Genomic DNA, 14581 nt, shown 5'->3' on the forward strand with positions numbered 1-14581 from the left:
ATGGATTAACCTTGAAAATGTTTTGCTAAGCGAAAGAAACCAGTCACAAAATATCACATATTATATAATTCCCTTTGTATTAAATATCTAGAATAGGCAAATCCATAGACAGAAAGTAGATTGGTGGTTGCCTTGGCTGGGGTTTCTTTTTTGAACAAGTGACAAGAATGTTCTAAAATCTATTGTGGTGATGGTTTCACAACTCTGTGAACGTAGTCAAAACCATTGAATTATATACTTTAAATGGGTAAATTGTATAATATGTGAATTATATCTCAATAAAGCTGTTACCAAAAGAAGAAATGGTGGCCTTAAAAATTTGCCCTTCCTCCCTCTTTCTCTGCAGAGTTATTAGACAGGGAGCAGAGATTAGAAAAATCATCAGGAACTTGGAAATCATCATTTTATCTTGTCCAGCTTTTAACATATGCAGTAAGATTGTTACTATTTGAAAACAGAATGTAGCCACAAAGGGGCAATTGTCTAAGCTCCCTTAACCTTCATATCCTAGGCAAACAAACAATAGCCCAGTTTACAAAAAAGCAACAGGTTTCTTTAAATAGGTCAGAGTTTAATTGCTTGCCTGGATAAATTCTTTGTTTTCTAAATACAGGCGTGAGTCAATGACTTCAATGGGTTCAGCTCAGTTCAGTGAGCGCTACAATTCTTTGCTGTGCAAATGATGTATTTAGAGAGGAACTGGGTTTCTGAATTTTTCTCAGCAGTTGTTTTTAACCAAGGGTCTTGCATATCAATTGTTCTGTAGTCTTCAGGGTGGTGGTGGGGGAGAGAAATAAAAGAAACAAATTACTTGTCTCTTGTAACCAGTAGGAAATTAACTGTTTCGGGGCTTGCGATTTTGTTGATGGAAAAAAATTGCTCTGTGCAGTGATATTATGATCACAATGACCAGTGATGGAGAAGGAATTTCAGGTATCCTGGCTTGTTTTAAGCTTTGGCACAGAGAATAACGTATAGAGCAGCCACATAGTTGGTTCTGGTCAGAATCACTCAGGTTTCTTCTCTCTAATTGCTTGACCTTGGCCATTGGTTCTGTGCTGCTTCTTATTTTGCTATTGTGTGCACACGTAATCATCTTGCTGGGAATTGTAACTCAGCTCATCTAATTTTGCAAGGCGGGGACCCTGATTAGCTCACTGGACTGCAGGCACAAACGGAAGAGGCTGGAATTCGGAAAGATCCCTCTTTGCCCCACTTCGTCCTCCCCCCTCCCCCGCCCAACGCCCACCCACCCCCACCCCCGTGGCCTGTTCTGCCTCCCCCTTGCCCCTGGCTATGGCCAGTTGATCCAAGGAGGGAGACACTGCACTCAAACTGGGCCAGATTTAAAAGAGACACCAAGTCAAGGATATTCTGCAAAATACTTGACCAGCATTCCTCAAAACCATCAAAACAAAGAAGGTCTGAAAAACTCACAGTCTAGAGGAGCCTAAGAAGACATTATCACTAAACGTAACGTGGTGCCCTGGATGAGATCCTGAGACAGAAAAATGATATTGGGTAAAAACTAAGGAAATCTGAATAAACTATGGAGTTTAGTTAGCAATAAGGCATCAATATTCAGTTCCTTGATTGTGACAAATACATCACAGTAGTGTTAACAATAGGGCAAACAAGTGTGAGACTGCTTTCTGATACTCTTGCAACTTTTCAGTAAATCTGAAACTATTCTAAAATTAAAACGATTAAAAATAAATATAGAGACCAAAGGTGGTTGGAGCTGAATGTTTTGGTGCCACCCTAGGAGGCAGCCCATATGACTCTGCTGCTGAGGTCCCTGGAGTAGCCTTAATTCCTGCCCAGCCTTACAATCTTTCTCTGATCCCATGCTCTCTCAATTTCCTTCCCGTGATCTTATGTGTCGAAGTGACCCAGGGATGAATTCTGTTGCTTGCCACCAAAAGATCTTACCATCAAGTTGTGCTTCCGAGTCCTCAGGAAAGAAGTAGTGCCAACTTTCAATTTATGAGGCAACGGTTGGGCCATAACACTAATCATGTTCTACGACTTTCACGCCCCTCCTAATCAAACGTTTTACTAGTTTGACGTGGAGCGTGTTTTAGCTCTTCCTCTTTCTCATAGCATGAGATCTCTACAAGGTTCTTTACAGAGATGGTGCCCATGCCCGTGGCAGACATTGCTAATGGGTCACAACACTCGTTTCCTGAGCATGAATGCAGAGTAGTAGATGCTGGTGATGTCCCACCCAGATCCCCTTTATCAGCAAGTACATTCGTCCATCCGCCAGGTGCTATGAATGTCAGGCGTTAGAGGCTCAGAGCTGCCTTTATCTCCAGAGAATTGACCTCAGCAAAATGAGAGGTGCCTCACCTAAGGCATTCTATACCAACAACTGCCTAATAAGGGGCTACAAAAGTCCAGCCCTCTTGCCTCAAGGTGGGACCAACTCTGAGGTGTGATTCGTGCTCCAGGGCCCCCATGAGATCAGGCTGAAGCTAGGCTACAGCTGAGACCACATCCTTGTGTAGTTCCTTCCCTACCCTATCTGGCTTCCTTCACTCCCTTTCTCCAGAGAGTCTTCCCTCAAGAAACCCAGGGCATCTGAATACCTGTCTCAGATTCTGCTTCAGGGAACCCAACCTAAGACATGTGATGCAGAGTCCTTCTCCATGTAGTGGACTTGCAGCCACTACCAATATATGAGTTGACACGTGAGGTGAAACCTATTTGACATCTCTACTGGGAATAATACCAACAAATAGGAGAATTATACCAGCACAAAAGAAAACATCAACCAGAAGCTAGAAGCCTAGATGACCTGCCAGTTTAACCATGAGCCTATGCAAAGGAGAGTGTACAGCCTGGAGGGTCGACAGCCTGTGACTTCTTTGCTGAGACATGGGATTTAGGGATGGTTTGGAGACTTGTCCATCCAAATTTCTTCTTCCTCAGTTCACCACTCATGACAAGTTTTTCTTCAGAAAGGATGTCTGCAGGACAAATGGGACAAGGTGAAGTTAAAGAGATTCGGTCCTTACTCCAAGAAGCTGTCATGTCTAACAGCGGGGGCATGTCTCCCTCTCTTTGGCTGGTGCTCCAGTTAAGGGGCGGGTGCATTGTCTTAACATTCCTACAGCTGGCCCCAGGGAACCATTTGCAGTGGGGTATCTTTATTACTAAATATAACCTTGCTTTTTTCCATGCCATTGTTTAGTGTCAGCTGAGTTTTACAAGAAAAGGAGTGTATTGGGTAGGAAATGGGTAAGACCACTGAAACAGAAACCCAAAATAACAGTGGCAAAAATTAAATCAAAATCTGCCTATCTCTCATGTAAAAGACCAGATTGGTATGGCCACTCAATAAACTATTATAGCGTAGATCTTGAGGGGATGCAAACTCTTAGTACCTCGTTGATTTGTCATCCCTAGAGTGTCATTCTCGTCTACTGATGGTCCAACAGGGTTCTAAATTTCAGCCACCTGGAAGTGATGAGAAAAGGCAGTGGAGGGGGGATCTACCCCTTCCTTTTAAGAGCACGATCTGGATCATGCATCCCTTTGGCTCACTTTCCATTAACCACAGCTAGATGCACAGCCACAGCTAGCTACATGGGAGGCTGTGGGACGGATGGCTTCATCTGGAGCCATGAGCCCAGCTAAAACTCAAGTGTTCTGTTACTGTGAGAGAAAGGAGAATGGATACTGGGGGACAGCTAGTGGGGAAATAAGATGCCAGGAATACAGGTAATGACGTGAGAGGAAGGACACGTCCATCTCAGGGAAACTGGGCTGACCTAAAGGTCTCAAACGCTCCAATTCAGCGTCTCTGGTAGATCTCATTACTGTTCACCAAATTCTATCTTCCTCTTGTGGTGTCCCTCCCGCCACCATCAACTTGCTTTGGCCAAAGAAATGTGGGTGAAGTGATATATGTCACTTTCAGGCAAAAGCTTTAAAGGCCAGCACGTGGTTCTTGCTCTCTCTCTTCCCTCTGCCATGAGACCAGTGACGTTCTAGACAGAGGCTGCTCCATCAGCCTCTGAACTCAGATGATGTGAGCAGAGCCCCAGCTGCCCTGAGATGGGCTTGTACCATGAGTGAGAAATAAAAATTGATGTTGCCACAAGCCACTGAGGTTGCCAGGTTGACAGCGTGTTACAGCAGCATAGCCCAACTTAGCCTGACAGATTCAGTGCCCGTGTCCTCCCACCAGTGGATGTCCAGTGGACTCTTCATGCAAAAGGTACAGCCCATTGACTTAAGGATAATAGTACTATTAGCTGCCTTTTATTGAACACTTACAATGGGCTAAGCCCTAATATCGTAATCATCATTAAATTTCGCTTGGGGCTGATAATCAATTTACAGATGGCTCCTAATGCTTTCACTGTATATATCATCACTTAAATGCACACAGCTCACTGCTATTTGAAACCACTCTACCTGATGAATCCTTTTATAAAACAAGAATCTTTGGGGAATAAGCCCTGCCCCTAAATGTGTTGTCTAAGTTCAGCTTTCCACAAATGGCAAAACTGTAAAATTAGATTCCTAATAGTCAGGAAAAATGATACTATTAATGATTTTATTGTTAATGTACTACTTCATTAAATGGACAGCTAGGATACTTTGTTTTATTGCAAGTAGGGGAAGAACCAAGTAAAAGTGGTTAAAATGATAAGAAGGTTCTCAACTGATTCAATCAAAAGCAAAAACTCAGGGAGTCTCCAGGGTTGGTTCATTGGCTCTATGATGTCCTTAAAGACCCAGATGCCTTCCATCTTTCTCCTCTTCCATCTTTAGAACATCAATGATGTCCCCTCTCATAGTCACAAAGAGGCTGCCACAGCACTAAGTGCCATATCCACATTTGACAAAAGAAGAGGGGAAAGGTACAAACTTCCAGTTATACAATAAACAAGTCATGGGGATATAATGTAAACATGGCGACCATAGTTAACAATACTGTATTGTATATTTGAAAGTTGCTGAAAGAGTAGATCTTAAAAGTTTTCATCACATGAAAAAAAATTGCAACTACGTGTGGTGACGGATGTTAACTAGACCTATCATCATGACCATTTTGCAATATATACTTATATCAAATAATTATGTTTTACACCTAAAACTAATATGTTGTATGTCAATTGTATCTCAATTAAAAAATTTTTTAAAAGAAGAAGGGAAAAAGACAGTGTCTTCTCACTCCTCTCTTTTTCCTGAGGCAGGAAAGCCATTTCCCGATGTGACAGAGTAGATCCCCACCTGTGCCACACGGGCACTTTGCCCATGCCTAGCCACAGGTAAGAGACAGCACAAGGTTCTGGGACTTTCAACCCCCGTTGTGGGAATCTGCATGGCTAGATTAGTCAGCAGAGGATAGGTTATGCTGCAGTAACAACCACGCCCGGGTCTCAATGGCTTAATACAACTCACATATGTTTCACACCCTCATCCCAACGTCCATGAAGTCTCTCAGGGATGCAAGGGCACCGCCTGTAATGGGAGGCCTCCTTGTCCCTGCAGCAGGGGAAGAGGCAGTGGGGGAAGACGCCGGCTCTTCTCTACTTCAACCTGGAAGTAATTTATGTTACTTCCAACTACTTTATTCACACCTTGTCCCACGAGCCTGCCTTGCTGCCAGCGAGCTGGAAAGGGTGCAGGACCAGAGAATCCCATCTCTGCAGTACTGGCTTTTCCCCTAATCACCACTCCCTCTGTTACTCCTTACCCTTTCCCCAGTCAACCCCAATATGGCCCCCACGACAGCCTTGTTCTTTCGGCCCATGTTGCCGCTCCCTTCCTCAGCTGTGAGTGCGTCCCAAGTCCTTCCCGCATCTTAATGAATGCACCATGTCCAGTGACTCCTCTTAAGTCAGACGTATTCTTTTCTCTGCCGGTTGTTGCTGTGGAGGAGGAGGGGTGAGTCTCAGGGGCTGTGGGTAGAGGAATAAGGACCCCAGGAGATTCCCACTTCAAGCCACAGTTTGCTTCTTCCCAAAATGTCTAAATAATCATTCCAACCTCACACTGTGAGGATTAGTTTCCTGAAAAAGATCTCTCTTAGCTCCGCATAAGAGAGGCAGTTTCCTCCTGTTGGTGGAATGTTGACTTCAAAGTTCAGTTGTATAAAAAAAAAATCCTATGTGTGCCCTGGAAAGAAATTTTAGCAAAATATTAATAGCGTTCATACCTATGCACTGGGATTATGAGCAATTTTTATTTTCTTCTTAAAGTATAAATGTAACCCTTTCATAATAGGGATGAGGGAAGCACTTTTCCAAAGAAGCCAAGATTTTTAACTTTGCTTTTAGGGTGACCACGAAACGTTCATTCCTACCACAAATATCAAGTATTATAATTTTCAGGGACTATTTTGCTGGTGGCGAGGCAGGAGCCAGAGGAAGGGGGGAGGATATTTTACCTGAACTTAAAGTTGAAACCATCTATGCCATTTTCGGTTCCCGGAAACAATCTTCCAGCCCACCTGAAAAAAATCTTCAGAGCCTAGCTAATACTGAGAAGTTTTGACAGGAAATAAAATTCCAATCCTTCTCACTCAGAAACGTTGAGAAGAGGGAGGCTTTGATAATATCCTGGCCACAAGGAAGACACAAGAAAGAAACCAGAGTGGGAGCAGGACGCAGCTGCGTTCTGCCCTCTGGTTTCGTCGTCACTGTTTGCCTTCCTCAGCAAGGAGCTAAAAATGTGGCCCACATTTTAGTAGTTCGAGTGGCCTCATTTTTAGCTCCTTTCTTTTTCTTTTACCTTTTTCTTTTTCTTTTTCTTTTTTTTTTTTTTTTGAGCAAGATTAGCCCTGAGCTAACATCTGCCACCAATCCCCGCTGTTTTTGCTGAGGAAGACTGGCCCCGTAGCTCCTTTCTTTAAAGAGAAATTTCTAAATATTTAACCAGCTTCTGTCAAGTCTCCCAGAAGTGGGCCATGAATGAGACTTTTCTAGAAAGAACCATTTGGAAGAACTGCCCTGTCAAGCCATTTCCATGCCACACAGAAGGCTCAAAGATTTCCTGTGTTTATGGGGATTGTAGTGGCTGCTGGGAAAACAAACCACAAATAAAGGAATCCAGGGAGGGGGCGTGTAAATGGACTGTGCAGTAACAGTTCACTGAGAAAAAAAGTCATAGGACATAAATATATTTCTTCACCTGAATTAGTCTGTACTAAAAAAAAACGTTTCTCATGACTGCAGCACAGCCAAATGTCTGTCTACTCCTCATTTGTGACATAGTTACTCCGTGAGCAAAACCCTTCCTCTGAGTGTGACTTCTTGTCCATCTTCTGAATATAGACAGTATTCAGCCAGTCAATCATTAGCCATTTTATTCAACAAGTATTATTGAGACCCACTACGCGGCTGGCCCTGTGCTGGGCTTATATAAAAGAATGTCACCATCCCTGCCTTCAAGAAGCTCATAGTGCTGGGGGCTATAATAGATGGATAGGCCAGTTCTAAGAGAGTTCTTCCAATAAAAGTGTGAGCGGAGTCCTAAGAAATGAGTGAACTATAGGTTCATTTGCTTATCTATCTTCCCAAGATACTGTGGTATTGGTGGAACAATCTAGAGAACCTAGAAATAGATCCACACAAATATGACCCACAGATTTTTTTAGAAAGGTGCAAAAGCAATTCAATGGAAGAAGGATGGACTTTTCAACAAATGGTGCTGGAGCCACTGGACATCCACAGGCAAAAAAAAAAAAACTACGCATAAACCTCACACCTCCTACAAAAAAGAAATCAAAATAGATCATAAACCAAAATGAAAAACATAAAACTTTAAAATTTTTAGGAGAAAGTCTTTGCGATCTTGGGCTAGGCAAAGCGTTCTTAGGTAGGACACCAAAAATGATAAAATTTTTAAATTGAACTTCATCAAAATTAAAAACTTTTTTTCTGTGAAAAACTCTGCTATGAGAATGAAAAGACAAGATTCGTATTTGAAAATCAGGTACCTGACGGAGGGGACTTCTATCTAGAATATATCAAGAAAACAACCCCATTAAAAAAAAAAGTCAAAAAGCTTAAACAGACGCTTCACCAAAAAGTAACATACAAAAAAGCACATGAACAGGTGTTCATCACTAGTCCTTAGGCAAATGCAAATTAAGACGTCCCCGAGATACCACTGCACATTCATTAGAAAAGCTAAAATTACAAATCTGACGATAGCAAGTGCTAGTGAGGACGCAGAGAAAGCAGAACACCTAAACATTTCTTATAAAGGTAAGCATCAACTTACCATATGACCGTGACCCAGCAAACCCACTCCTAGGTGTTTACCCAAAAGAAATGTTAGCATATGTCCACTCCAAGATTTGTACGCAGATGTTCATTCACAGTTTTATTCATAAAGGACAAAAACTAGAAACAATGCAAATGTCCATCACCAGGTGAGTAGGTAAACAGACTACAGTATATTCACACAATGGATCCGAGCAGCAATAACAAGAAACACACTACTGATTCCGGCAACGACATGGAAGATCTTTGGAGATCGTATTATTTCTCAAAAGCGTTATACCAAGTTAAAAAAGTCAGACACTGGATACTACATACTGTATGATTCCCCTCATTTAAAATTCTAGAAAAGGAAAAACCACAGTGAGAAAAGAAAGGACAGCAGTTGCCAGGGGCCAGAGATGAGGAGGAGATTGATTGCAAAAGTACATGAGGGAATTTTGGCAGATGATGGAAATGTTCTATATTGTAATTGTAATGGCAGTCACATGACTGTATCCATTTGTCAAAACTCATCAAATTGGACACTAACTTTATTTTCCACTAATTTTATTGTATGTAGATTATACCTCAACAAAGCTGATTGTTAAAAAAAATCAATTGGAGATAAAAACTCATACGTAAAGCCAAGAAATTTTGGAAAGGCACAATGATGGAAGGATTTGTTCTAAGAGACATCAAACTATCCCATAAGGTTGTCATAACTTTCAAAGTGTGCTATTGGCACAGCAACAGACAAACAGATCAATTGGCATGAAATAGAGTCCAAAACCAGATCAGCGTACATATTTAGTAAATAATTTAGGCAGCAATTTAAATGAATGGGGAAGGAATGAACTATTGAGCAAGTGGAGTTGCAATCTGGATTCCATTTGGAAAAGGAATCAAGTTAGCTCCATAATTCACACCATTCTCAAAAAATAAAATCTTAATTGGTTAATTGATCATTGCCCCAGTTGTGAAGGCTCACTCCATTGCTTTCATTATGCTGTTAAATGCTTAGGAGACCACTTAACACGTTATGGTGGGGTCTTACTGTAAATGAAAAGAGCTCTACAGGACACTGATTGTTGTCACTTCTGCCTTCTAATGGGACGTGGCATCATTCATCACAGTGGGAAAGTAGATATTTAAATTGTTCCTTTCCACTTACACAGACAAAGGACAGAGAAATGGCAAAGTCCCTACCAGCTCTTCTGAGATACTAGAGGGTGAAACCCAAAGCAGAAAGATGACGGCAGAGCGCCTTAGTGTTCCTCGGTGTCCAGTGCAGGGAGCGAACAGCTAAAATTCTGTCTGCGTAATAAGAGGAATTTTGCAGAAGTCTCTTCAAGGAGCAGAAGATGCAATGACACAAGAGGAGGCTGCAGCTTGGGAGGAGGAGACCAGGGAAGAATTCTCGGTGGCAGTCTAGTCAAAGGACTTCCAAAGACAAGGAGGGCTGATGGCTGATACTGAGTGTTAAGCTGTCGGTGTCCTCAGTGTGAATGCCCCCTCTGTCATATCAAGCTCTCAGTAAAGACTTCTCACACCTCAACATCTTGGGTGGGTTGTCTGGGGAAAACACCAGCATGGAGGAGAAGCTTTTCTTCCCTATTCCTGAGATTTCTTTTCAGGAGGTAGGATATCCACTAGCACAAGGCTTGGGCCTCTCTCTGCCCCTCAGTCACTCCTCTATCATTTGTTGGGAAGATTTCCCATGGTTTCTATTGAGAAACTCATTACTGTGCCTCTGGGACATACTCTCCTTCCCTCTTTTCTTGTCATCAGTCACTTCAGAATTCAGGTACGGAGAAGAGGGTGTGACTTATTGAGCTCCGCAAACCCCAGCAAGGGACTCCAAGTAAAGTAAAAGCTCCAAGAGTCACCCAAGTGAACAGTCCACCAAGAGAAGTTTCCTTGTGGGAACATTCCAGAACACACCGCTTTGGAAATCTTCCTTCTCTTTGATTGTCTTTGACTTTTGTTCTAACTCCTTCACTTTGTCACCAGGGTCCTGGCAGACCCTTTCCAGAACCTTCTCTCTCTGTAAATGACCTTCAGAATTTACAGGGCAGCATCTGGAACTGTGCAAAGAGATGCCAGCAGCGTAGTCAGAGCTGGAGCCGGGGCAGAGAGGGGGACGACTGAGGGAAACAAGCAGAAAGCGCCTTTCTCTGAGACTTCCCCCCAAAACATGTGCTGCTTTGGCTCCAAAGGACAGAAATTTTTTTGTTTGGTTTTCTCCCCCCTCTGGCCAGAAGAAAAAGAGATGAGTCGCTTTTGACCCAAAAAAGTCAGTCAGTCATGGAGGATGGCTGACTCCAGTCCAAACAAAGATTATGGGAAATGCTCCATTCAGAGCAAGCACAAAACCTTTCCCAGTAACTCTAGCCAACACCAATTGCTTACCCCTCACTTTGGCGCTCTGCCCTTAACCAATGCAAGTCTTGGAATCACTGAATCCTTGGATCATTGAGCCCACTCGCCTCTACGTACCCTTCCCACTTGACACATGAGAAACAGACTTGAAAGGTGACATCTCTTACCCACTTGGTAAGCAGTGACACAATCCAGACTGGAGACTCAAACTCCCAAATCCAAGTCTACACCCTTCCCATGGCTCGAGAGTTATTTGAAGGCCCCAGGCACCATCTCCCCTGGAGGAGGATGAGTTCCTTGGTGACAAAGAGCTAGTGTTTTGCAGGGAGAAGAGGAGAGGACCAACATTTGAAAAGAACCCTCTATGTTCCCATCTCTGGGCTAGGGACAGGACTAGAGTAGAGGACTTTGGGCATGTCTTCCCAGCCTCCAGCAAGCCACTTTGTTGGATGGCATTGCTGTGAGCTGAACTATGTACCACAAAATTTCCTCTATTGAAGCCCTAACCTCCGGTACCTCCGAATGTGACTGTACAGTCATTCCTTGCTTAACGATGGGGATACGTTCTGAGAAATGCATCATTAGTCTATTTCGTCGTTGTGGGAACATCATAGAGCGTACTTACACAACCTCGATGGTAGAGCCTACGACACACCCAGGCTATATGGTACTACTCTCATAGGACCACTGTCTTATATGTGGTCTGTCATTGACTGAAACATCTATAGGATACATGACTACATTTGGAGACAGGGTCTTTAAAGACATGATTAAATTAAAATAAGACTGTTGAGGTGGGTCCTAATCCATCCAACTGATGTCCCTGTAAGAAGAGGCGATTAGGACACAGACCCACAGAGGGAAGACCATGTGAGGACCTGGGAAGAAGAAGGCCATCCACAAGCCAAGGAGAGGGCTTCAGAAGATACCAAATCTGCTGACATCTTGACCTCAAACTTCCAGCCTCCAGAATTGCGAGATGAGTTTCTGTGGTTTAATCCATGCCATCCGTGGTACTTTGTTAGGTAGCCGGAGCTGACAAATACACGCGTCTACTCTCTGTCCCATCTACACTTCTAGCCTAGGACCCTGCCCCTCGGGCCATTGCTTACTGGGCCACACAGACTCTATGTCAAGAGCTGGGACGAAGAGAGCAGCACTGGGAGCAGAAGCTTATTCGTGGAGACTTTGAGGTGAAGACACCCCTGCTGCTGAGATCCCCGGAACAGCCTGGGTCCTACCCTCCCTGCGTGAATTCTGGGAGAGACTCCAACACCTTTCTAACACCCAACTGCATGTCTGGGTTAAACTTGTTTGAGGTGGGTTTTGTTACTTGCAACCCAAAGGACTTTAACCACAACATTTACATGTGTTAGCCCACGTAGTTTAACTTCTCCACTTGGTATTACTGCCCCATCTTACAGACAAAAGACCTGAGATTCGACGACATTAAGCAGCCAGTCCAAGCTCACAAGGGGATGGAACTAGAATTGCACTCATGCTCTTTTTGCTCTCCACACTGTCCTCAATGCTACATCTTTTTGGTGTCCCCCTGCAGTACTCAGCTAGGAGTCAGGCATAGCAAGTGCTCGATAAAAGCTTGTTAAATCGAATTGAACACATGGACCTATGTTCCCTTTATAGACTGAAACACAGACAAATATCTGGCATGTTCCAACAGTTGGAGCCAAATGGAAATAAAACTAACGTCAGAAATTCATTCATCTTTCCACCCTTCTTCTCCATTCAGACCTAATGAGGTCAGAGATTGTAACCCGGGCTTCCAGTGGAACTCTCTGGTTCACTCAGTAACACCAAGACACAGTTTTGGCCCCATTAACCTCACAAATCCTCTCTAACTCTTCCCATATGTGTGATGTTTATTTAACCCATGGACCAGGGCAGCTAGTTCACCAGCAGAACTTCATCTTCTCCAAGAAGAAAGATCTGAACCCTGAGTCTCTCTGACTTCCTCTCCCTCCCCTTCCCCCATCTGTCTTGTATCCAAAGGATAAAAACCACCCTTTGTTTGGGGTGGTAAACTTGCCTTACCCACGGCTTAGGAAGTTAGTTATAGGAGTCAAGAAGCTAGGAAAAAGATGAAGAATGGGCTCAGCTGGCAAGAGGCTTCTGGGTATTTTTCTCTTCTTTATAAAAATAAAATTGCTTTTCCCCTCTCACTTTGGAAAGCCCCCAAAGTAAACCCAAGATCACTTCCATGGCAGTCATTAAACTTCCCAGGCTGACCAAGACTCGGAAGTTTGCTGGCAGAGAGGAGGACAATTGACACCGTGCTGCCATCTTGTATTTCAACATGGTTGCCTGAAGTTTGGGGAGGGGGACCCCCAGCTTCTCACCGCAGTCTTGCAGAGCAATTCGTTTTTCTTTGACATTTTACAGACAAGAAGGAAGAGTCTGAGTGTCGTGGTCTTTTTCCCCACTAGGCAACGCTCAATACACAGCTCTACAGATATGCTGTGTCCTGCTGTCTCCCACACACTAAAACAGGATTGCCAAGAGAAGAAAGACACAGCATAAATGCAATCAAAATGCTGAGCAGGGTCTCATTGACCACGCCTCTGTTTCTATTTTACGTAAACCGTAATTACGTTTTAGAGGTGAAGTCAACAGGGAAAAAACACACCTTGCTGGTCAGAACTCCAAAATTAGAGCCACACAAATTTCTGTGACTATTTACAAAGCAATCTTTATGGGAAGTTTTCACTGAAACCTCTCAACTACTCAACGAGGTTTCATTTAAGCTTTCAACCACCTCATTTCACGGAGGAGGAAACTGAGGCTCAGGGACAGCTGCCTCCTGACAGAAAGGAGCAAGGCAGAAACAGAAGCTCCATCATCTGCCTTTGGTCTCAACATTCTTTCCCTTGTGTTAATGCCCAGCCTGCGAGCCCATCGACAGCGTGGGTCCCACCGGCCCCAACATTTGAATCTAACTGAGCCTTGATTCTTGCCCCCATTTCTTTTTGCCAAAATTAAAATATCTGCACCGGGTTCTTTCCTAGTTATAAAATACATACTTGGAAAAAATTCCTTTTGAACAATACGGATGTTCCGTAGCAACCCAGCCTCCTCTCCCTATGCCAAATCCCTAAACACAAGCAGTTCTCTTTGAAGAGACACATAGCCGGAACCAGCAGGTTCCACTGCCCATGTTGACCAGCGGGGATCCAGACCAGTCACCCTCCTCTGATGGGCCCCACCACCAGGATCCTGAGCCCCAGCCACATGCTGCAGGACCTCATGCCTCTCCTGTCTCCTGTCATTTCTCAGAGCTCCCCAGAGTGTTCGCATATAGGCTGCCCCCCAGGACCCGCAGGGCAGCGCCCATCTTCCCTCTCCAGCTCTAGCTCCCCCTGGCTGGTATCCAGAGGAGCCCTCATGGCTTCTGGAAGGAGTCCCACTTCTCATAAAGTCTTCTTTCTCTCTAACCATCCAGACTCCCCTGGCCGAGCCACTCTGGCACAGCCCTTGAACACAGTGGAGAAAGCCTGATAGAGTTATGAGCCCTTGGAGATGGCAAAGAAGGGGAAAGGAAGATTTTAAACAGACTCCTCCAAGGCTGTCTGTTAAGAGGTAACGAAGAAGTTTCAGTGAGTCTTTCTCTCACCTTCGTGAAGACAGCCTTGAGAAAACAATGTTCCAGAGTAATTGCTGTGGCTCCAGAATGTACCAGTTCAGTTCACAGCATCTCTCTTTCTCAGTCTCTCCAGCTGTCATCCAGCTGTAGGATCGTCTCTTTGGGGTTAATTCAGGCTGCAAATTTCCATTCTCTCTCTGTCTCTCTCTGTCTCTCTCTCTCTCGCTCGCTCTCTCGCTCTCTCGCTTTCTCTTCCTTTCTCCCACACTCCCTCTCTTCAAGTTGTAACCCCCAATCCTTAGCTCACTAAGTACCACTGCCCCTTAAGAAACAACTCCCCTTAAGGACCTTATGCAGGAGTCTGGGAAGCTCAAAACAT

General features: G+C 44.0%; 1 long non-coding RNA gene across 1 annotated transcript; it reads right to left on the bottom strand.

Moving 5' to 3' along the window:
* Positions 1-4550: 4550 nt before the first annotated feature.
* Positions 4551-14581, bottom strand: LOC139079798 (uncharacterized). Its single transcript, XR_011533741.1, has 2 exons — positions 14233-14581; positions 4551-6135 (listed from the first exon to the last, which is right to left on the bottom strand). It is a non-coding gene; the product is annotated as an uncharacterized lncRNA (long non-coding RNA).

Source organism: Equus przewalskii, chromosome 27 (genome assembly GCF_037783145.1).
Source record: "Equus przewalskii isolate Varuska chromosome 27, EquPr2, whole genome shotgun sequence".
Lineage (NCBI taxonomy): Eukaryota > Metazoa > Chordata > Mammalia > Perissodactyla > Equidae > Equus > Equus przewalskii.